The sequence below is a fragment of the Tursiops truncatus genome, unplaced genomic scaffold, assembly GCF_011762595.2.
Source record: "Tursiops truncatus isolate mTurTru1 unplaced genomic scaffold, mTurTru1.mat.Y mat_scaffold_55_arrow_ctg1, whole genome shotgun sequence".
Classification (NCBI taxonomy): domain Eukaryota; kingdom Metazoa; phylum Chordata; class Mammalia; order Artiodactyla; family Delphinidae; genus Tursiops; species Tursiops truncatus.
The window spans coordinates 196,777-221,608 of record NW_022983343.1 but is presented as its reverse complement, the minus strand read 5'-3'; the positions used below and the strand labels follow the sequence as shown (position 1 = coordinate 221,608).

The following is a 24,832-nucleotide window of genomic DNA, read 5'->3' as shown; positions in this document are numbered from 1 at the left end:
ATTTCACTTAGAATCATCATACCTGAATCCACTCATTGTGCTGCTAAGGGCCTGATGACATAGATTTCATTGCTGAGTGATATTGCTTTGTAAGTAAATACCACAACTTCTTTATCCATTTTTCACTTTCTGCGATGTTGAACTTGTACTGTAAACGAGGTTCTTGTAAACAGAGGCCGTCCCAAACTTTGGGGTGGCTGTGTCTTTTTGATTTTAATTTCCCTAAGCTATAGGACCATAAGTGGAAGTGCCCTAGGCTCTGTTGCTTTGTTTTTTAGATGTTTCAGGAAACACCATACACTTCTCCCGAGTGTCTGTTGGCAATTTACATCCCGCCCATCAGCATAACAAGGCTCCCAGTTCTCCATGGCCTGTCCTGCCTTTCTGGATTTTACACTTTTTTCAGATGGCCCTTTTGACCGGGGGGAAGTGAGACTTCATTGTAGTGCAGATTTCCTTTGCAAGCTTGCTTGGTTGGCCAAAAAGGGCGTATGCGTTTTTTCCTGAATATATTCAGGAAAAAACGCATACGCCCTTTTTGGCCAAGTGCATCATTGTGGACGTTCTGCCTCTTTTCCTATGCTTTCAATGCAATTCCAGTCTACCTCCTGAAATCGGTTTCCTGCAATTCTGCCCCGCTTTCAAGTCCTCTTGGCAGCCTTACTTCAGTCTATTTTTGGACGATAGCTGTCATTTATAACTCTGCAGGTTTGTGAATTACAGTGCCCCTGAGCTCCTTTCTTCAACTCGCTTTCTTGTGAGCTGGCCGCAACACCGCAGGATGGCTTCAGGCCCTAATCTGGTTCCGGCACGGCACGCTGAGCCTTTGGTTAATTCCTCTTCCTGGTGGGAAATGAGAGTTAAATTTGCCCGTCCAGACACCTCCAGCTAGTCTCTCATTGGTTCTCGCTATTCCTGTTCATCTTCCGCAGAAATTGCAAACTGGGCCAAACAGGAGGTTAAAGGGACTGACTCTCCAAGTGGGGAGAGTGTTAGTAAAGCGTCTGGAATGTTGCACCCGAGTACCAGGGGAGGAAAACTGAGACATATTTGAACACGTCTCCCGTTCACACGGTTGATCATACTCTGGGTTCCACATGCATGTTTTAGCTGAAGGAAGAATACCTTAAACCTGGAGAGTTGAGACCCGTGTAATGGGTACCATGCAATATGACTTCAAAGGGTCTTCATTTGCTCACCGAACCTCTCCAATCCTATCACTGCTGCGTTTATGCCCCTGTACACACGCTTGATTCTCTTTCGGAGACATAGCAATCCATAGGTTTTAAGATACTTACTAGTCAGGTACATTCTTAGGCGTTTAATATGGGGTGTTGAGTCCATTTCGTTGAGCAAGGAGTAGCTCTTGTCTATTCCATATTTGGCTTAAGGAACTTTATCTGTGCTCATTTCAATCTCTGGTTTTATGCAGCACCCCAACTCACCTTCCCCTTAAGCAAGCATAAGTTGGTTTTCTAAACTTGAGACACTGTTCTGTTTTGTAATTCAGTTCATGTGTAGCCAAGTTCACATTCTGTGTATTAGTGATACCTTATGATGTTTCTTTTCTGTGTGACTTATTTCAGTTAGAATCATCATACCTGAATCCACTCATTATGCTGCTACGGGCCTGATGACATAGATTTCATTGCTGAGTGATATTGCATTGTACGTAAGTACCACAAGTTCTTTATCCATTTTTCACTTTCTGCGATATTGAACTTGTACCGTAAACGAGGTTCTTGTAAACAGAGCCGTCCCAAACTTTGGGGTGGCTGTGTCTTTTTGATTTTAATTTCCCTAAGCTATAGGACCATAAGTGGAAGTGCCCTAGGCTCTGTTGCTTTGTTTTTTAGATGTTTCAGGAAACACCATACACTTCTCCAGAGTGGCTGTTGGCAATTTACATCCCGCCCATCAGCATAAGAAGGCTCCCAGTTCTCCATGGCCTGTCGTGCCTTTATGGATTTTACACTTTTTTCAGATGGCCCTTTTGACCAGGTGGAAGTGAGACTTCATTGTAGTGCAGATTTCCTTTGCAAGCTTGCTTGGTTGGCCAAAAAGGGCGTATGCGTTTTTTCCTGAATATATTCAGGAAAAAACGCATACGCCCTTTTTGGCCAAGTGCATCATTGTCGAGTTTCTGACTCTCTTCATATGCTTTCAATGCAATTCCAGTCTACCTCCTGAAATCGGTTTCCTGCAATTCTGCCTTGCTTTCAATGCCTCTTCATAGCCTTACCTCAATATATTTTTTAAAAATAGTTGGCCTTTATAACTCTGCAGGTTTTTGAATTGCAGTGGCCCTTAGCTCCATTTTTTAGCTCTTATTTTTGTGGTCTTGCCCCATAACCACAGGATTCCTTGAAGCCCTATTTTTCTTCTGGGGCACCTTGCTGTGCCTTTGGTTAATTCTTCTTACTGATGTGATATTAGAGTGACATGTGCCCATTGAAACCGCTACAGCTAGTTTCTCACTGGTTCCCCCTATTCCCATTCATCCTCTGCACTAACTGCAGACTGTGCGATACCAGAACTTAAAGGCATTGACTCCATGTGGGGATGTTGTTAGTAAAGCGGCTGGAATGTCGATCCGGAGCCCCAGGAGAGGAAAAATGAGGTGCGTTTTAGAAACCTTTCCCGATCATATGGTATACCAGTCGCTGGGTTTCCCAAGCATGGTTTAGCTGTAGGAAGATTCCCTTCAACCTGGAGTGTTGGGACCCTTGGACTGAGTAGCATGAAGTATTGCATTAAACTTTCGGCAGTTGCTCACCAAAGCTCACCAATCCTGTCAGCCCCAAGTGTCCAGCCTTATGTCTTATCCAGCTGTGGGTTTATATGTGGTCAATCCAGGTTGCATCACAGCCCCTGAGTGAATTTTGTAAGAATTTTTCTCTCTTTCATTGTTTCAGCGTTTTGTTTTTAAAATTTATTTCTATAATGGGGTTTAGCTCCTTTTCACTGCTGTGTTTGTGCCGCTCTGCACACACTTGATTCCCTTATGGAGATATATCAATACATGGGTTTTAAGATTCTTATTCCTCAGATATATTTCTCTGCGGTGTATAGGGTGTGTTGAGGCCATGTTCATTGAGCAAGGTGTAGATCTTGTCTAATACCTATTTGGTTTATTGAACGGTATCTGTGCTAATTTCAAACTCTGGTTTTATGCATCACCCCACCTCTCCTTTCCCCTTAAGCTGACATAAGTGTGTTTTCTAAATGTGAGACACTGTTCTGTTCTGTAATTCATTTCTTGTGCAGCCATATTTACCCTCCCTCTATAAGTGATATCTTATGATATGTTTCTTTTTCTGTTTGACTTATTTCAAGTAGTATTATCGGACCTAAATCCACTCTTTATCCTTCTACTAGCCTTATTACATTGATTTCATGGTGAAGAGATATTCCATTGTACATAAGTACCACATCTTCTTTATCCATTGTTCTCTTTCCTGGGATATTTAAGGTGTACTGAAGTTGAGGTTCTTGTAAACAGAGTAGCCCTAAACTGTGGTGTGCTTGTGTCTTGTTGATTTTTAGACTTCCCTAGATATACTCCCATGATTGGAAGTGTCCTATGCTCTGTAGCTCTGTTTTTTAGATGATTTAGGAACCACCATACACTTCTCCAGAGTGGCTCTCGGCAGTTCACACACTGCCCATCAGCGTATAAAGGCTCCCTGTTCTCCATGGCCTGTCCTGCATTTCTGGTTTTTACAATTTTTTAGGATGGCCCTTTTGACCGGTGGGAAGTGAGACTTCTTTGTTGTGCACATTTGCATTGCTTGCTTGCTTCGTTGCCCATAAAGTGCGTATGCGTTTTTTCCTGGATATAATCAGGAAAAAACGCATATGCCCTTTTGGGCCAACTGCATCATTGTCGAAATTCTGCCGCTTTTCATGTGCGTTAAAGACGAGTCCAATCTATCTCTTGAAATCTGTTTCTTGCAATTCTGTCTTGCATTCAGATCCTCTTCTTTGCCTTACCTCAACATATTTTTGGACGTTAGTTTTCATTTATAACTCTGCAGGTTTGTGAATTGCAGTGACCCTGAGCTCCATTTTTTAAGTTGCTCTTTTGTGAGCTGGCCTCAAACCCACAGGATTGCTTCAGGCCCTATTTTGGCTCCGGCGAGGCAGGCTGAGCCTTTCTTTAATTCTTATTCTTAATGGGAAATTAGAGTGATATGTGCCCGTCCAAACCCCTACAACTCTTCTCTCATTGGTTCCCCCTCTTCCCGTTCATCCTCCTCACAATTTGCAAAATGTGTGAAACAGAAGTTTAAATGTGCTGATTCTCCAAGTGGGGAGATTCTAAGTAGCGTGGCTGGAATGGTGAACAGGAGCACCAGGAGAGGATAAATGAGGTGCATTTTAGACACATCTCCCGATCACATGGTGTACAGTCCTCTGGGTTTTCCATGCATGTTTTAGCTGTAGGAAGATCCCTTGAACCTGCAGATTTGGGACCCATTCAATGGGTCCCAGGTAGTATTACTTTAAAGGGTGTGCATTTCCTCACCCAACCTCACATTTCTCTTAGCGCAAACAGTTTCCAGCCTTATGTCTCATCCTGCTGTGGGTCTAGATGTGTTCAATCCATGTTGCATCACCGTCCCTGAGGAAAAGTTGTAAGAGGTTTTCTCTGTCTCTCTGTCGTTTATTTTTTTCAATTTATTACTATATTGGTTACAGCTGATTTTCAAAGCTCTGTTTCTTGCTGCTGTACATCCACTTGATTCACGTACAGAGAGACATCAATAAATTCTTTTTCAGATTCTTACCAGTCGTATATATTCTTTTCCGGTGACTTGAGTGTGCTGAGTGCAGTTCTTTTAGCTACCGTGTAGGCCTTGTTGATTATCAGTTTGGTATTTGGAATGGTATCTTTGCTAATTTCAACCTCCTGGATGATGCCTCACCCCTCCCCACCTTTCCCGTTTAGCAGCCTTATGCGTGTTTTCTACATATTTGACTATGTTTTTGTTTTGTAATTTATTTCATGTGTAGCCATTTTGGATTCCACCTTTAAGTGATATCTTATGATATGTGTCTTTTTCTTTTTGAATTCTGTCACTTAGAATGATCATACGTAACTCCTCCGGAGTTGTTACAACTGGCCATATTTCATTGATTTCCAGGCTGAATAATATTCCACTCTACCTAAGTACCACATCTCTATCCATTTTTTCCCTCCAGAGACATTTAAGTTATATCCTAGTCGAGGATCTTTTAAACAGAGAGGGGGTAAACATTGGGGTGCCTGTGTCCTCTCGATTTTTGTTTTTCCCAAGATATACGCCCATGAGTGCAAGTGCCCTATGCTCTGTAGCTCATTTTTTAGATGCTTTAGTAAACACAATACACTTCTCCAGAATGGCCGTTGGCAATATACATTTCCACTATAAGTCTCACAGGGCTCCCTCTTCTCGTTGCCCTGTCCTGCATTTCTGTTGTTTACGCTTTATGAGGATGGCTCTTCTGACTGATGCGAAGTGATATCTTTTGTAGTATTGACTTCCAGTGCCCACCTGTTTGGTTGGCTAAAAAAGTGTATGCCCTTTTCTTGAATATATACAGAAAAGAACGCATACACCCTTTTTGGCCAACTGCAATGTTGGCAATGTTCAGCTCCTTTTCTTGTGCTTAATGGCGAGTCCTTTCTACCTCCTCAAATCCCTTTCCTGCCATTCTCCCTTGCTTACAAGTCCTTTTCTCTGACTTTCCTCAAGACATTTTTCAGTGATGGATATTTTCAACTCTGCAGTTTTGTGAATTTTACTGCCCCTGAGTTCCATTGTTCAACTCGTGTTTATGGGAACTGGCCACAAAGCAGCGGGATTTCCTCAAGCCCTATACTGTTTCCATGGGCAACCCTAGCCTTTGGTCAATTCGTCTTCCTGATTGGAAATTAGAGTGACATGTGCCTGTCTGAACACCTAGGACTTGTCTCTCATTGTTCCTCATCCTTCCGCTTCATCCTCTGGACAAATTCCAAACTGTACGCAACAGGATGTTGACAGTGCTGACATCTCCAAGTGGGGAGACTGTTAGTAAAGACGCTGGAGGGGTGAACCCGAGCACCAGGAGATGAGGAGATGAGATGCCTTTTCCAAACTCTTCCCGATCAGACGGTATACCATCCTCTGGGTGTGACAGACCTGTTTTAGCAGTAGGAAGAGTCCCATTCATGTAAGGAGAACACCAGGGCTTTTTCAAAATCAGTGTCTCCCCGAAACCCAAACTGGGGAAGTTTTTAAACTACGGCTACACATATGTTCATTAAGGGCCTTGGGAAGTAGGCAGAGTCCAAACTTTAGATGATTGAAGTCTTCAGGGTCAGAAGCACTCACCACCAGCTTCCCTTAGGCTACACTTTAACTGTCATTGATAGATGATGTCAATAAAAATATCTATTCTTTTTCAGATTATTTCCCCTTATAGGTTATTGCAAAATGTTGAGTGTAGTTCCCTGTGCTATACAGTAGTTCCTTGTTGATGATCTATTTTATACATAGCAGTGTGTATGTGTTCATTCCAAACTGTTAATTTATCCCTCCTCCCACCTTTCCCCTTTGGTAATAATAAATTATAAGATTTTATACTTCTCAGAAATGGGGGAGCTGAAAGAGAGGTATCATTTTCAATGGAAAAGCATTTAAAACAAGATTGAAGGTTTAACCAAGATTATTAGATGTACATCCTTGGAAAGAAATCACTTCGTTTCTCTAATATTGACCTGACAAATAAGACAAACCTTTTCACTGAACTTGCTTATAAAAAGTGATGGAAATATCAAATGGAAGTGTTAAAAACATCTTATTTTACCCGAGCCTTATACACTGTTCTATGTTAACTACAGTTTGGCTCACACATCTGTTCATTGAGGTTACAATAGTCTCAATTTCTGTTACTGATCCTCCAGAGTGGACCCCAACAAGTGTCCCCCTGCCCAGTGTCATTGGGGCCAACAGATCGAGACTGAGTTTGGTTCACAAGCAAAGGAAACTTTATATTTTGATCAGAGGATGGAGAGGTGAGAGCATGCACTACCCCGTGGGCTGTGGGCTGGGCTGCTGTGTAGAGATCCTGTCAGAGTCAGTGGGAGGGAGGGAGGCGGCGGAGCTCTCGAGGGCCGGGTTGGCTGTAGCTCAGGCTCTATATCGTGGAGTCTGCACTGGGCCCCAGGAGCTGAGGTGTCGACCCAGCCATTCTGCACTAGGAAATCTGGTCTGAAGTGCCGGGTGTGGAACCTCTGCATGCGGGACCCTAGGAGCACGTGAAATTAGACAAAGCACAAAGGATAAAAAAGGTTAGACTTGACTTTATTGCCCAGATTCTATTTTTATCTCCCAGGGATTTTTAATGGGCTTTGCTGGGGACAAACCCCTCCTCTGCCTTTTGTCCCGTTCCTCATTCTTGGAGTGCTGAGGGTGCAGACCCTTCTTCTGTAACTGCTGAGTGCTGAGTTGGGAGCCCTCATACCCTGGGGTGAGTGTCAGAGCTTCTCCCCAGCAGCCTCCCGGTGACGTTGATTGTCCCCAGGACCCCTGCCTCCCTGCTCGTCCACCTGAGCACCAGCATTGGAAGTGTTATAGATTCTAATGACCTTTAAGGGTCCAGGAAAGAGATGTGCAGAGACGCTGTGGGGGCCGGTTTCACCCCGCCCCACATTTGTTCGGCCACCTTAGGCTGACCGTCTCTGCCAGCCTAGATGCTCTGACCAGTAGTCTGCGCTTTCTTCAATTAGGCCCCTGAATTAACGTACAAACAGCACCAGGTGTCAGAGCCCTGCCCGCTCAACTCCCAGACAGTCCAGGGTCAGTGGTGATCAAGGACCATGATGGCTACTGAGTCAACAGCCTTTTGAAGTAAACAGGAGTCCAGCCGGTCTTATTGGCCACCATCATCACGGTGTCTGTAGGCTTTTCTATGGTGACAGTGTGGTATACTGTTCCCCCGCCAAGATTATTAGCTCCCCTCTGGGTGCAGTAAGTCCTGCAAGCAGTAGTCTACTCTTTTGGGACACACTCTTGTTGTTTTATGAGAGAAACTCCAGGTCAAGTGATGTTCACACGAGTCGTCATGGTGCCCTGTTGCCCCCGGTTATCTCTCTGGATGTTGGAGTTGGAGGGCCTCCTCACTCGAGGTCGGTGTGCCCACGGAGCGAACCCTGCAACTTCAGGGCATGGTTGGTGGTTAGGATCACCACGTGGGGTCCTTTTCCCTTAGGAGGGAGGTGGCCTTTTGGGCTGCTGATTTCCAGGTTTTTAGATACCGCCAGTATCTTGGCCAGATGTGGCAGTGGGCCAAGCCCCTTAGTGACCGTAGTTTATCCTACCTGGATGGCATTCTTGCATTGTTCCATTTCAAGTGGTCCCAGTTTTTGCACTAATTCTCCAATGGCGATTCACCTTTCACCGGGAATGTAAAGGTCAAAGGGTTTAGCTAAATTAGGGAGTTCCAGGGCAAGGGTCTGAATTGACTGCTCTTTCCATTCTTGAAAGGCCACTTCTGGATTCTATTCAAAAGGATCATCATCTTTTCCTTTCAGTGTTTCATATAGAGGCCCAGCTAGTAGACTGTAGTTAGGGATCCAGAAGCAGCAAACCCTGGCCTCCCCAGGAACCCCTAAGCTGTCTTCTAGTTTTAGAAAGGGGTAAGGCTGAAAATGGTTTCTTCCCTTTCCTGGGATGGGCTTCTCTGACCTTCTGTGAGAATGAAGCCCAGGCAGGTCACCGCAGTCTGTGATATTTGAGCTTTTTCTTGGACAACTTCTATCCTTTATTGGCTTGGTAGTTCAGAGGCCTCCTTAGTAGGGCTGGTGATCAGAATGTCGTCTGCATATTGAAGGAGGGTTTCCTTTTCCAGAGGTAGAACTTTTAGGTCTTTAGCTAAGCTTTCCCCAAAGATGGTGTGGGAATTTTTGCACCCTTGGGGCCAGACGGCCCGGAAGTATTGTTTTAGTTGTATGTTGAGTCCTGCCACTCACAAGCCAAAATTTCTTGTGACTCTGGGACTAATGGAATACAAAAGAAGGCATCATTGAAGACTAATACAGAATACCATGTCCTGGTGGTTGGTAGAATGACCAGCAGGGTGTAGGAATTAGGAGCAACTGGAGGTATATCCTCGGTGGCTTCACTGACTGTCCTGACATCCTTTACCAGGTCCCCAGCAGCCCATGGGGCTCTCGTGGTCAGACCAATCCCAGAATATGGAGCTCACCTGGGCAGGTACCCCACCCCCACCCCAGCCCACGGGGCTCTCGTGGTCAGGCCCCTCCCAGGATACAGAGCTACCCTTGCAGGTACCGTGGCAGGGCTGGGCACACAGGAACCGTGCCCATAGCCCTCATTGCAGAGCACCCCCAGCTCACCTGTCGCTCAGAGCTGACACAGAGCACCTCAGAGCAGGACTTGAACTAACAAACAGCAGCTGCGACAGGTCTGTGACCCTGGGCATCACTCCGTGAGGCCTCCCTCCACCTGGTCTTCCAGAGACTTCCACTGCACCCGGGGCACCAGGCCTCTGTCTCCAACCACCACCCACCCCTCCTCTCCCTGACTCCTGGGTTCCTCTCATTAGGAGAGGGTTTTCTTGAAGTTGTCTCCCACTCATGGGCCAGATAAAATGATTAGAAAACAAGCCAAAGCTGCAGCCCCTTGTCTATCCTGACTCTCAGGAGCCCACACCTGTTCCTTGGACCTGGCCGGTTCAGCAAGTTCCATTTTCTGCAACTGTGAGCCCCTGAGGGGTGATGATTGGCTGACCTGGGCAGCCTTACCGTGCCGGCCAGCCCTCCCCAGGTGTGCCTGGGTTGAGATCAATATAAATACCACTCCAGGCAGCAAGAGCCCCTGCAGCCGTGCCTGACGCCATTTTCTCTGCCCTGTCAGCAGTCTCGGGGCTGGGCTGGTGGGAGGGAGTGAGAGGCCACGGCTTTGTGGGTGGCCCAGTGTGAGTGGGGCTCTGCTGGACTTTCTGCAGCAGTTGCCAGGCTGCCACCTGCTAAAGAAGAGGATGTGTCACCCATACCTGCTGCTGGAATTTCTCCCTGGGCAGAGGTGAGGAAGGAAAAAAGCAGTGGGGGCAGGGACAGGACGGGTATCTCAGGCAGGGAAATGGAAATCTTCCAGAAGAGCACCCAGGGCCAGGACCATCCTGGCTGGCCTGCAGGCACCAAGTCGGCCAGCATGCTGTCACTCGTGTGGCTCTATGGCCCTTCCTCTAGGCTTTCAAGTCCTTGTATATATTCAGGTGTTTTACCTGGGACGGGTGGGAATAGTTCAGCAGCAACTGGCCTGGGGCTCAGCTCACGTTTACTCACAGATGCCTCGGCACGGTGCCCCAGCTTTGCAATGAGGACGCTTGTTGCGTGGGGGCTGCTGGCTGAATGGGAGACGATTCCCCACCACTGACCAACTTCAGAATTGTTTACAACTGGAGCAAGTGCCCTGATACGGTTTTCCTCTGTGTAACTGGTGGGTTCTGTGTTTTTTTTCTCTTTTTCGTTTTTGGTTCAAGGTAGATTTTATTCCTCTTTTTTGTATTTACAGATATAAGCATGGAAATAATTTATTCATATAAATACATGTATGTGCAGGGAATAATTGTTTTTTCTGTTTTATTTTTTAAATTTTATTTCTTTTTAATTTTGAATTTTATTTTATATTTTTATACAGCAGGTTCTTATTGGTTATCTATTTTATACATATAAATGTATACATGCCAATCCCAGTCTCTCAACTCCTCCCACCACCACCCCCCCAACAGCTTTCCCCCCTTGTTGTCCATACGTTTGTTGTCTACATCTGTTGCTCTATTTATGCCTTGCAAAATGGTTAATCTGTACAGTTTTTCTAGGTTCCACATATATGCATGAATATACAAGATTTGTTTTTCTCTTTCTGACTTACTTCACTCTGTATGACAGTCTCTAGATCCATCGACGTCTCTACAAATGACCCAATTTCATTCCTTTTCATGGCTTAGTAATATTCCATTTTATATATGTACCACAGCTTTATGCATTCGTCTGTCTGTGGGCATTTAGGTTGCTTCCATTACCTCGATATTGTAAATAGTGATGCAATGAACATTGCGGTGAATGACTCTTTTTGATTTATGGTTTTGTCTGGGTATATGTCCAGTACAGGGATTGCTGTATCATATGGTAATTCTATTGTTAGTTTCTTAAGAAATTCCATATTGTTCTCCATAATGACTGTATCAATTTATATTCCCAACAATAGTGGGAGAGGGTTCCTTTTCTCCACACCCTTTCCAGCATTTTTTGTTTGTAGATTTTCAATGATGCCTATTCTACCAGGTGTGAGGTGATACCTCATTGTTGAATCCATTTCGTTGAGCAAGGGGTAGCTCTTGTCTATTACATATTTGGCTTATGGAACGGTATCTGTGCTAATTTCAAACTCTGCTTTTATGCAGCACCCCAACTCACCTTCCCCCTTAAGCAGGCATAAGTTGGTTTTCTAAACTTGAGACCCTGTTCTGTTTTGTAATTCAGTTCATGTGTAGCCAAGTTCACATTCCGTGTATTAGTGATACCTTATGATGTTTCTTTTTCTGTGTGACTTATTTCACTTAGAATCATCGTGCCTCAATCCACTCATTATGCTGGTACGGGCCTGGTGACATAGATTTCATTGCTGAGTGGTATTCTGTTGTACATAAGTACCGCAACTTCTTTATCCATTATTTGCTCTCTGGGATATTTAACTTGTGCCGTAGAAGAGATTCCTGTAAAAAGAGCCGTCCCAAATTTTGGGGTTGCTGTGTCTTTTTGATATTAATTTCCCTAAGCTATAGGACCATAAGTGGAAGTGCCCTAGGCTCTGTTGCTTTGTTTTTTAGATGTTTCAGGAAACACCATACACTTCTCCCGAGTGTCTGTTGGCAATTTACATCCCGCCCATCAGCATAACAAGGCTCCCAGTTCTCCATGGCCTGTCCTGCCTTTCTGGATTTTACACTTTATTCATGATGGCCCTTTTGACCGGGGGGAAGTGAGACTTCATTGTAGTGCAGATTTCCTTTGCAAGCTTGCTTGGTTGGCCAAAAAGGGCGTATGCGTTTTTTCCTGAATATATTCAGGAAAAAACGCATACGCCCTTTTTGGCCAAGTGCATCATTGTGGACGTTCTGCCTCTTTTCCTATGCTTTCAATGCAATTCCAGTCTACCTCCTGAAATCGGTTACCTGCAATTCTGCCCCGCTTTCAAGTCCTCTTGGCAGCCTTACTTCAGTCTATTTTTGGACGATAGCTGTCATTTATAACTCTGCAGGTTTGTGAATTACAGATGCCCCTGAGCTCCTTTCTTCAACTCGCTTTCTTGTGAGCTGGCCGCAACACCGCAGGATGGCTTCAGGCCCTAATCTGGTTCCGGCACGGCACGCTGAGCCTTTGGTTAATTCCTCTTCCTGGTGGGAAATGAGAGTTAAATTTGCCCGTCCAGACACCTCCAGCTAGTCTCTCATTGGTTCTCCCTATTCCTGTTCATCTTCCGCAGAAATTGCAAACTGGGCCAAACAGGAGGTTAAAGGCACTGACTCTCCAAGTCGGGAGAGTGTTAGTAAAGCGTCTGGAATGTTGCACCCGAGTACCAGGGGAGGAAAACTGAGACATATTTGAACACGTCTCCCGATCACACGGTTGATCATACTCTGGGTTCCACATGCATGTTTTAGCTGAAGGAAGAATACCTTAAACCTGGAGAGTTGAGACCCGTGGAATGGGTACCATGCAATATGACTTCAAAGGGTCTTCATTTGCTCACCGAACCTCTCCAATCCTATCACTGCTGCGTTTATGCCCCTGTACACACTCTTGATTCTCTTTCGGAGACATAGCAATCCATAGGTTTTAAGATACTTACTAGTCAGGTACATTCTTAGGCGTTTAATATGGGGTGTTGAGTCCATTTCGTTGAGCAAGGAGTAGCTCTTGTCTATTCCATATTTGGCTTAAGGAACTTTATCTGTGCTCATTTCAATCTCTGGTTTTATGCAGCACCCCAACTCACCTTTCCCCTTAAGCAAGCATAAGTTGGTTTTCTAAATTTGAGACCCTGTTCTGTTTTGGAATTCAGTTCCTGTGTAGCCAAGTTTACATTCCGTGTATTAGTGATATCTTATGATGTTTCTTTTTCTGTGTGACTTATTTCAGTTAGAATCATCGTACCTGAATCCACTCATTATGCTGCTACGGGCCTGATGACATAGATTTCATTGCTGAGTGATACTGCATTGTACGTAAGTACCACAACTTCTTTATCCATTTTTCACTTTCTGTGATATTGAACTTGTACGGTAAACGAGGTTCTTGTAAACAGAGGCGTCCCAAACTTTGGGGTGGCTGTGTCTTTTTGATTTTAATTTCCCTAAGCTATAGGACCATAAGTGGAAGTGCCCTAGGCTCTGTTGCTTTGTTTTTTAGATGTTTCAGGAAACACCATACACTTCTCCCGAGTGTCTGTTGGCAATTTACATCCCGCCCATCAGCATAACAAGGCTCCCAGTTCTCCATGGCCTGTCCTGCCTTTCTGGATTTTACACTTTTTTCAGATGGCCCTTTTGACCGGGGGGAAGTGAGACTTCATTGTAGTGCAGATTTCCTTTGCAAGCTTGCTTGGTTGGCCAAAAAGGGCGTATGCGTTTTTTCCTGAATATATTCAGGAAAAAACGCATACGCCCTTTTTGGCCAAGTGCATCATTGTGGACGTTCTGCCTCTTTTCCTATGCTTTCAATGCAATTCCAGTCTACCTCCTGAAATCGGTTTCCTGCAATTCTGCCCCGCTTTCAAGTCCTCTTGGCAGCCTTACTTCAGTCTATTTTTGGACGATAGCTGTCATTTATAACTCTGCAGGTTTGTGAATTACAGTGCCCCTGAGCTCCTTTCTTCAACTCGCTTTCTTGTGAGCCTGGCCGCAACACCGCAGGATGGCTTCAGGCCCTAATCTGGTTCCGGCACGGCACGCTGAGCCTTTGGTTAATTCCTCTTCCTGGTGGGAAATGAGAGTTAAATTTGCCCGTCCAGACACCTCCAGCTAGTCTCTCATTGGTTCTCGCTATTCCTGTTCATCTTCCGCAGAAATTGCAAACTGGGCCAAACAGGAGGTTAAAGGCGACTGACTCTCCAAGTGGGGAGAGTGTTAGTAAAGCGTCTGGAATGTTGCACCCGAGTACCAGGGGACGAAAACTGAGACATATTTGAACACGTCTCCCGATCACATGGTTGATCATACTCTGGGTTCCACATGCATGTTTTAGCTGAAGGAAGAATACCTTAAACCTGGGTAGTTGAAACCCGTGGAATGGGTACCATGCAATATGACTTCAAAGGGTCTTCATTTGCTCACCGAACCTCTCCAATCCTATCACTGCTGCGTTTATGCCCCTGTACACATGCTTGATTCTCTTTCGGAGACATAGCAATCCATAGGTTTTAAGATACTTACTAGTCAGGTACATTCTTAGGCGTTTAATATGCGGTGTTGAGTCCATTTCGTTGAGCAAGGAGTAGCTCTTGTCTATTCCATATTTGGCTTAAGGAACTTTATCTGTGCTCATTTCAATCTCTGGTTTTATGCAGCACCCCAACTCACCTTTACCCTTAAGCAAGCATAAGTTGGTTTTCTAAATTTGAGACCCTGTTCTGTTCTGTAATTCAGTTCCTGTGTAGCCAAGTTTACATTCCGTGTATTACTGATATCTTATGATGTTTCTTTTTCTGTGTGACTTATTTCAGTTAGAATCATCATACCTGAATCCACTCATTGTGCTGCTAAGGGCCTGATGACATAGATTTCATTGCTGAGTGATATTGCTTTGTAAGTAAATACCACAACTTCTTTATCCATTTTTCACTTTCTGCGATGTTGAACTTGTACTGTAAACGAGGTTCTTGTAAACAGAGCCGTTCCAAACTTTGGGGTGGCTGTGTCTTTTTGATTTTAATTTCCCTAAGCTATAGGACCATAAGTGGAAGTGCCCTAGGCTCTGTTGCTTTGTTTTTTAGATGTTTCAGGAAACACCATACACTTCTCCCGAGTGTCTGTTGGCAATTTACATCCCGCCCATCAGCATAACAAGGCTCCCAGTTCTCCATGGCCTGTCCTGCCTTTCTGGATTTTACACTTTTTTCAGATGGCCCTTTTGACCGGGGGGAAGTGAGACTTCATTGTAGTGCAGATTTCCTTTGCAAGCTTGCTTGGTTGGCCAAAAAGGGCGTATGCGTTTTTTCCTGAATATATTCAGGAAAAAACGCATACGCCCTTTTTGGCCAAGTGCATCATTGTGGACGTTCTGCCTCTTTTCCTATGCTTTCAATGCAATTCCAGTCTACCTCCTGAAATCGGTTTCCTGCAATTCTGCCCCGCTTTCAAGTCCTCTTGGCAGCCTTACTTCAGTCTATTTTTGGACGATAGCTGTCATTTATAACTCTGCAGGTTTGTGAATTACAGTGCCCCTGAGCTCCTTTCTTCAACTCGCTTTCTTTTGAGCTGGCCGCAACACCGCAGGATGGCTTCAGGCCCTAATCTGGTTCCGGCACGGCACGCTGAGCCTTTGGTTAATTCCTCTTCCTGGTGGGAAATGAGAGTTAAATTTGCCCGTCCAGACACCTCCAGCTAGTCTCTCATTGGTTCTCGCTATTCCTGTTCATCTTCCGCAGAAATTGCAAACTGGGCCAAACAGGAGGTTAAAGGGACTGACTCTCCAAGTCGGGAGAGTGTTAGTAAAGCGTCTGGAATGTTGCACCCGAGTACCAGGGTACGAAAACTGAGACATATTTGAACACGTCTCCCGATCACATGGTTGATCATACTCTAGGTTCCACATGCATGTTTTAGCTGAAGGAAGAATACCTTAAACCTGGGTAGTTGAAACCCGTGGAATGGGTACCATGCAATATGACTTCAAAGGGTCTTCATTTGCTCACCGAACCTCTCCAATCCTATCACTGCTGCGTTTATGCCCCTGTACACATGCTTGATTCTCTTTCGGAGACATAGCAATCCATAGGTTTTAAGATACTTACTAGTCAGGTACATTCTTAGGCGTTTAATATGCGGTGTTGAGTCCATTTCGTTGAGCAAGGAGTAGCTCTTGTCTATTCCATATTTGGCTTAAGGAACTTTATCTGTGCTCATTTCAATCTCTGGTTTTATGCAGCACCCCAACTCACCTTTACCCTTAAGCAAGCATAAGTTGGTTTTCTAAATTTGAGACCCTGTTCTGTTCTGTAATTCAGTTCCTGTGTAGCCAAGTTTACATTCCGTGTATTACTGATATCTTATGATGTTTCTTTTTCTGTGTGACTTATTTCAGTTAGAATCATCATACCTGAATCCACTCATTGTGCTGCTAAGGGCCTGATGACATAGATTTCATTGCTGAGTGATATTGCTTTGTAAGTAAATACCACAACTTCTTTAACCATTTTTCACTTTCTGCGATGTTGAACTTGTACTGTAAACGAGGTTCTTGTAAACAGAGGCCGTTCCAAACTTTGGGGTGGCTGTGTCTTTTTGATTTTAATTTCCCTAAGCTATAGGACCATAAGTGGAAGTGCCCTAGGCTCTGTTGCTTTGTTTTTTAGATGTTTCAGGAAACACCATACACTTCTCCCGAGTGGTCTGTTGGCAATTTACATCCCGCCCATCAGCATAACAAGGCTCCCAGTTCTCCATGGCCTGTCCTGCCTTTCTGGATTTTACACTTTTTTCAGATGGCCCTTTTGACCGGGGGGAAGTGAGACTTCATTGTAGTGCAGATTTCCTTTGCAAGCTTGCTTGGTTGGCCAAAAAGGGCGTATGCGTTTTTTCCTGAATATATTCAGGAAAAAACGCATACGCCCTTTTTGGCCAAGTGCATCATTGTGGACGTTCTGCCTCTTTTCCTATGCTTTCAATGCAATTCCAGTCTACCTCCTGAAATCGGTTTCCTGCAATTCTGCCCCGCTTTCAAGTCCTCTTGGCAGCCTTACTTCAGTCTATTTTTGGACGATAGCTGTCATTTATAACTCTGCAGGTTTGTGAATTACAGTGCCCCTGAGCTCCTTTCTTCAACTCGCTTTCTTGTGACCTGGCCGCAACACCGCAGGATGGCTTCAGGCCCTAATCTGGTTCCGGCACGGCACGCTGAGCCTTTGGTTAATTCCTCTTCCTGGTGGGAAATGAGAGTTTAATTTGCCCGTCCAGACACCTCCAGCTAGTCCTCTCATTGGTTCTCGCTATTCCTGTTCATCTTCCGCAGAAATTGCAAACTGGGCCAAACAGGAGGTTAAAGGCGACTGACTCTCCAAGTGGGGAGAGTGTTAGTAAAGCGTCTGGAATGTTGCACCCGAGTACCAGGGGAGGAAAACTGAGACATATTTGAACACGTCTCCCGATCACATGGTTGATCATACTCTGGGTTCCACATGCATGTTTTAGCTGAAGGAAGAATACCTTAAACCTGGAGTAGTTGAAACCCGTGGAATGGGTACCATGCAATATGACTTCAAAGGGTCTTCATTTGCTCACCGAACCTCTCCAATCCTATCACTGCTGCGTTTATGCCCCTGTACACATGCTTGATTCTCTTTCGGAGACATAGCAATCCATAGGTTTTAAGATACTTACTAGTCAGGTACATTCTTAGGCGTTTAATATGCGGTGTTGAGTCCATTTCGTTGAGCAAGGAGTAGCTCTTGTCTATTCCATATTTGGCTTAAGGAACTTTATCTGTGCTCATTTCAATCTCTGGTTTTATGCAGCACCCCAACTCACCTTTCCCCTTAAGCAAGCATAAGTTGGTTTTCTAAATTTGAGACCCTGTTCTGTTCTGTAATTCAGTTCCTGTGTAGCCAAGTTTACATTCCGTGTATTACTGATATCTTATGATGTTTCTTTTTCTGTGTGACTTATTTCAGTTAGAATCATCATACCTGAATCCACTCATTGTGCTGCTAAGGGCCTGATGACATAGATTTCATTGCTGAGTGATATTGCTTTGTAAGTAAATACCACAACTTCTTTATCCATTTTTCACTTTCTGCGATGTTGAACTTGTACTGTAAACGAGGTTCTTGTAAACAGAGGCCGTTCCAAACTTTGGGGTGGCTGTGTCTTTTTGATTTTAATTTCCCTAAGCTATAGGACCATAAGTGGAAGTGCCCTAGGCTCTGTTGCTTTGTTTTTTAGATGTTTCAGGAAACACCATACACTTCTCCCGAGTGTCTGTTGGCAATTTACATCCCGCCCATCAGCATAACAAGGCTCCCAGTTCTCCATGGCCTGTCCTGCCTTTCTGGATTTTACACTTTTTTCAGATGGCCCTTTTGACCGGGGGGAAGTGAGACTTCATTGTAGTGCAGATTTCCTTTGCAAGCTTGCTTGGTTGGCCAAAAAGGGCGTATGCGTTTTTTCCTGAATATATTCAGGAAAAAACGCATACGCCCTTTTTGGCCAAGTGCATCATTGTGGACGTTCTGCCTCTTTTCCTATGCTTTCAATGCAATTCCAGTCTACCTCCTGAAATCGGTTTCCTGCAATTCTGCCCCGCTTTCAAGTCCTCTTGGCAGCCTTACTTCAGTCTATTTTTGGACGATAGCTGTCATTTATAACTCTGCAGGTTTGTGAATTACAGTGCCCCTGAGCTCCTTTCTTCAACTCGCTTTCTTGTGAGCCTGGCCGCAACACCGCAGGATGGCTTCAGGCCCTAATCTGGTTCCGGCACGGCACGCTGAGCCTTTGGTTAATTCCTCTTCCTGGTGGGAAATGAGAGTTAAATTTGCCCGTCCAGACACCTCCAGCTAGTCTCTCATTGGTTCTCGCTATTCCTGTTCATCTTCCGCAGAAATTGCAAACTGGGCCAAACAGGAGGTTAAAGGGACTGACTCTCCAAGTGGGGAGAGTGTTAGTAAAGCGTCTGGAATGTTGCACCCGAGTACCAGGGTACGAAAACTGAGACATATTTGAACACGTCTCCCGATCACATGGTTGATCATACTCTAGGGTTCCACATGCATGTTTTAGCTGAAGGAAGAATACCTTAAACCTGGGTAGTTGAAACCCGTGGAATGGGTACCATGCAATATGACTTCAAAGGGTCTTCATTTGCTCACCGAACCTCTCCAATCCTATCACTGCTGCGTTTATGCCCCTGTACACATGCTTGATTCTCTTTCGGAGACATAGCAATCCATAGGTTTTAAGATACTTACTAGTCAGGTACATTCTTAGGCGTTTAATATGCGGTGTTGAGTCCATTTCGTTGAGCAAGGAGTAGCTCTTGTCTATTCCATATTTGGCTTAAGGAACTTTATCTGTGCTCATTTCAATCTCTGGTTTTATGCAGCACCCCAACTCACCTTTCCCCTTAAGCAAGCATAAGTTGGTTTTCTAAATTTGAGACCCTGTTCTGTTCTGTAATTCAGTTCCTGTGTAGCCAAGTTTACATTCCGTGTATTACTGATATCTTATGATGTTTCTTTTTCTGTGTGACTTATTTCAGTTAGAATCATCATACCTGAATCCACTCATTGTGCTGCTAAGGGCCTGATGACATAGATTTCATTGCTGAGTGATATTGCTTTGTAAGTAAATACCACAACTTCTTTATCCATTTTTCACTTTCTGCGATGTTGAACTTGTACTGTAAACGAGGTTCTTGTAAACAGAGGCCGTCCAAACTTTGGGGTGGCTGTGTCTTTTTGATTTTAATTTCCCTAAGCTATAGGACCATAAGTGGAAGTGCCCTAGGCTCTGTTGCTTTGTTTTTTAGATGTTTCAGGAAACACCATACACTTCTCCCGAGTGTCTGTTGGCAATTTACATCCCGCCCATCAGCATAACAAGGCTCCCAGTTCTCCATGGCCTGTCCTGCCTTTCTGGATTTTACACTTTTTTCAGATGGCCCTTTTGACCGGGGGGAAGTGAGACTTCATTGTAGTGCAGATTTCCTTTGCAAGCTTGCTTGGTTGGCCAAAAAGGGCGTATGCGTTTTTTCCTGAATATATTCAGGAAAAAACGCATACGCCCTTTTTGGCCAAGTGCATCATTGTGGACGTTCTGCCTCTTTTCCTATGCTTTCAATGCAATTCCAGTCTACCTCCTGAAATCGGTTTCCTGCAATTCTGCCCCGCTTTCAAGTCCTCTTGGCAGCCTTACTTCAGTCTATTTTTGGACGATAGCTGTCATTTATAACTCTGCAGGTTTGTGAATTACAGTGCCCCTGAGCTCCTTTCTTCAACTCGCTTTCTTGTGAGCTGGCCGCAACACCGCAGGATGGCTTCAGGCCCTAATCTGGTTCCGGCACGGCACGCTGAGCCTTTGGTTAATTCCTCTTCCTGGTGGGAAATGAGAGTTAAATTTGCCCGTCCAGACACCTCCAGCTAGTCTCTCATTGGTTCTCGCTATTCCTGTTCATCTTCCGCAGAAATTGCAAACTGGGCCAAACAGGAGGTTAAAGGCGACTGACTCTCCAAGTGGGGAGAGTGTTAGTAAAGCGTCTGGAATGTTGCACCCGAGTACCAGGGGAGGAAAACTGAGACATATTTGAACACGTCTCCCGATCACATGGTTGATCATACTCTGGGTTCCACATGCATGTTTTAGCTGAAGGAAGAATACCTTAAACCTGGAGTAGTTGAAGACCCGTGGAATGGGTACCATGCAATATGACTTCAAAGGGTCTTCATTTGCTCACCGAACCTCTCCAATCCTATCACTGCTGCGTTTATGCCCCTGTACACATGCTTGATTCTCTTTCGGAGACATAGCAATCCATAGGTTTTAAGATACTTACTAGTCAGGTACATTCTTAGGCGTTTAATATGCGGTGTTGAGTCCATTTCGTTGAGCAAGGAGTAGCTCTTGTCTATTCCATATTTGGCTTAAGGAACTTTATCTGTGCTCATTTCAATCTCTGGTTTTATGCAGCACCCCAACTCACCTTTCCCCTTAAGCAAGCATAAGTTGGTTTTCTAAATTTGAGACCCTGTTCTGTTCTGTAATTCAGTTCCTGTGTAGCCAAGTTTACATTCCGTGTATTACTGATATCTTATGATGTTTCTTTTTCTGTGTGACTTATTTCAGTTAGAATCATCATACCTGAATCCACTCATTGTGCTGCTAAGGGCCTGATGACATAGATTTCATTGCTGAGTGATATTGCTTTGTAAGTAAATACCACAACTTCTTTATCCATTTTTCACTTTCTGCGATGTTGAACTTGTACTGTAAACGAGGTTCTTGTAAACAGAGGCCGTTCCAAACTTTGGGGTGGCTGTGTCTTTTTGATTTTAATTTCCCTAAGCTATAGGACCATAAGTGGAAGTGCCCTAGGCTCTGTTGCTTTGTTTTTTAGATGTTTCAGGAAACACCATACACTTCTCCCGAGTGTCTGTTGGCAGTTTACATCCCGCCCATCAGCATAACAAGGCTCCCAGTTCTCCATGGCCTGTCCTGCCTTTCTGGATTTTACACTTTTTTCAGATGGCCCTTTTGACCGGGGGGAAGTGAGACTTCATTGTAGTGCAGATTTCCTTTGCAAGCTTGCTTGGTTGGCCAAAAAGGGCGTATGCGTTTTTTCCTGAATATATTCAGGAAAAAACGCATACGCCCTTTTTGGCCAAGTGCATCATTGTGGACGTTCTGCCTCTTTTCCTATGCTTTCAATGCAATTCCAGTCTACCTCCTGAAATCGGTTTCCTGCAATTCTGCCCCGCTTTCAAGTCCTCTTGGCAGCCTTACTTCAGTATATTTTTGGACGATAGCTGTCATTTATAACTCTGCAGGTTTGTGAATTACAGTGCCCCTGAGCTCCTTTCTTCAACTCGCTTTCTTGTGACCTGGCCGCAACACCGCAGGATGGCTTCAGGCCCTAATCTGGTTCCGGCACGGCACGCTGAGCCTTTGGTTAATTCCTCTTCCTGGTGGGAAATGAGAGTTAAATTTGCCCGTCCAGACACCTCCAGCTAGTCCTCTCATTGGTTCTCGCTATTCCTGTTCATCTTCCGCAGAAATTGCAAACTGGGCCAAACAGGAGGTTAAAGGGACTGACTCTCCAAGTGGGGAGAGTGTTAGTAAAGCGTCTGGAATGTTGCACCCGAGTACCAGGGGAGGAAAACTGAGACATATTTGAACACGTCTCCCGATTCACATGGTTGATCATACTCTGGGTTCCACATGCATGTTTTAGCTGAAGGAAGAATACCTTAAACCTGGGTAGTTGAAACCCGTGGAATGGGTACCATGCAATATGACTTCAAAGGGTCTTCATTTGCTCACCGAACCTCTCCAATCCTATCACTGCTGCGTTTATGCCCCTGTACACATGCTTGATTCTCTTTCGGAGACATAGCAATCCATAGGTTTTAAGATACTTACTAGTCAGGTACATTCTTAGGCGTTTAATATGCGGTGTTGAGTCCATTTCGTTGAGCAAGGAGTAGCTCTTGTCTATTCCATATTTGGCTTAAGGAACTTTATCTGTGCTCATTTCAATCTCTGGTTTTATGCAGCACCCCAACTCACCTTTCCCCTTAAGCAAGCATAAGTTGGTTTTCTAAATTTGAGACCCTGTTCTGTTCTGTAATTCAGTTCCTGTGTAGCCAAGTTTACATTCCGTGTATTACTGATATCTTATGATGTTTCTTTTTCTGTGTGACTTATTTCAGTTAGAATCATCATACCTGAATCCACTCATTGTGCTGCTAAGGGCCTGATGACATAGATTTCATTGCTGAGTGATATTGCATTTGTAAGTAAGTACCACAACTTCTTTATCCATTTTTCACTTTCTGCGATGTTGAACTTGTACTGTAAACGAGGTTCTTGTAAACAGAGGCCGTCCCAAACTTTGGGGTGGCTGTGTCTTTTTGATTTTAATTTCCCTAAGCTATAGGACCATAAGTGGAAGTGCCCTAGGCTCTGTTGCTTTGTTTTTTAGATGTTTCAGGAAACACCATACACTTCTCCCGAGTGTCTGTTGGCAATTTACATCCCGCCCATCAGCATAACAAGGCTCCCAGTTCTCCATGGCCTGTCCTGCCTTTCTGGATTTTACACTTTTTTCAGATGGCCCTTTTGACCGGGGGGAAGTGAGACTTCATTGTAGTGCAGATTTCCTTTGCAAGCTTGCTTGGTTGGCCAAAAAGGGCGTATGCGTTTTTTCCTGAATATATTCAGGAAAAAACGCATACGCCCTTTTTGGCCAAGTGCATCATTGTGGACGTTCTGCCTCTTTTCCTATGCTTTCAATGCAATTCCAGTCTACCTCCTGAAATCGGTTTCCTGCAATTCTGCCCCGCTTTCAAGTCCTCTTGGCAGCCTTACTTCAGTCTATTTTTGGACGATAGCTGTCATTTATAACTCTGCAGGTTTGTGAATTACAGTGCCCCTGAGCTCCTTTCTTCAACTCGCTTTCTTGTGAGCTGGCCGCAACACCGCAGGATGGCTTCAGGCCCTAATCTGGTTCCGGCACGGCACGCTGAGCCTTTGGTTAATTCCTCTTCCTGGTGGGAAATGAGAGTTAAATTTGCCCGTCCAGACACCTCCAGCTAGTCTCTCATTGGTTCTCGCTATTCCTGTTCATCTTCCGCAGAAATTGCAAACTGGGCCAAACAGGAGGTTAAAGGGACTGACTCTCCAAGTGGGGAGAGTGTTAGTAAAGCGTCTGGAATGTTGCACCCGAGTACCAGGGTATGAAAACTGAGACATATTTGAACACGTCTCCCGATCACATGGTTGATCATACTCTAGGGTTCCACATGCATGTTTTAGCTGAAGGAAGAATACCTTAAACCTGGGTAGTTGAAACCCGTGGAATGGGTACCATGCAATATGACTTCAAAGGGTCTTCATTTGCTCACCGAACCTCTCCAATCCTATCACTGCTGCGTTTATGCCCCTGTACACATGCTTGATTCTCTTTCGGAGACATAGCAATCCATAGGTTTTAAGATACTTACTAGTCAGGTACATTCTTAGGCGTTTAATATGCGGTGTTGAGTCCATTTCGTTGAGCAAGGAGTAGCTCTTGTCTATTCCATATTTGGCTTAAGGAACTTTATCTGTGCTCATTTCAATCTCTGGTTTTATGCAGCACCCCAACTCACCTTTACCCTTAAGCAAGCATAAGTTGGTTTTCTAAATTTGAGACCCTGTTCTGTTCTGTAATTCAGTTCCTGTGTAGCCAAGTTTACATTCCGTGTATTACTGATATCTTATGATGTTTCTTTTTCTGTGTGACTTATTTCAGTTAGAATCATCATACCTGAATCCACTCATTGTGCTGCTAAGGGCCTGATGACACAGATTTCATTGCTGAGTGATATTGCTTTGTAAGTAAATACCACAACTTCTTTATCCATTTTTCACTTTCTGCGATGTTGAACTTGTACTGTAAACGAGGTTCTTGTAAACAGAGGCCGTTCCAAACTTTGGGGTGGCTGTGTCTTTTTGATTTTAATTTCCCTAAGCTATAGGACCATAAGTGGAAGTGCCCTAGGCTCTGTTGCTTTGTTTTTTAGATGTTTCAGGAAACACCATACACTTCTCCCGAGTGGTCTGTTGGCAATTTACATCCCGCCCATCAGCATAACAAGGCTCCCAGTTCTCCATGGCCTGTCCTGCCTTTCTGGATTTTACACTTTTTTCAGATGGCCCTTTTGACCGGGGGGAAGTGAGACTTCATTGTAGTGCAGATTTCCTTTGCAAGCTTGCTTGGTTGGCCAAAAAGGGCGTATGCGTTTTTTCCTGAATATATTCAGGAAAAAACGCATACGCCCTTTTTGGCCAAGTGCATCATTGTGGACGT

The 24,832-nt window shown here is 44.5% G+C and overlaps 1 long non-coding RNA gene across 1 annotated transcript; it reads left to right on the top strand.

The window, feature by feature from the left end:
* On the top strand, positions 1 to 24,362 carry LOC141277778 (uncharacterized). The gene is made up of 3 exons (XR_012329598.1): positions 1 to 89; positions 13,196 to 13,281; positions 24,275 to 24,362. It is a non-coding gene; the product is annotated as an uncharacterized lncRNA (long non-coding RNA).
* Positions 24,363 to 24,832: the final 470 nt, after the last annotated feature.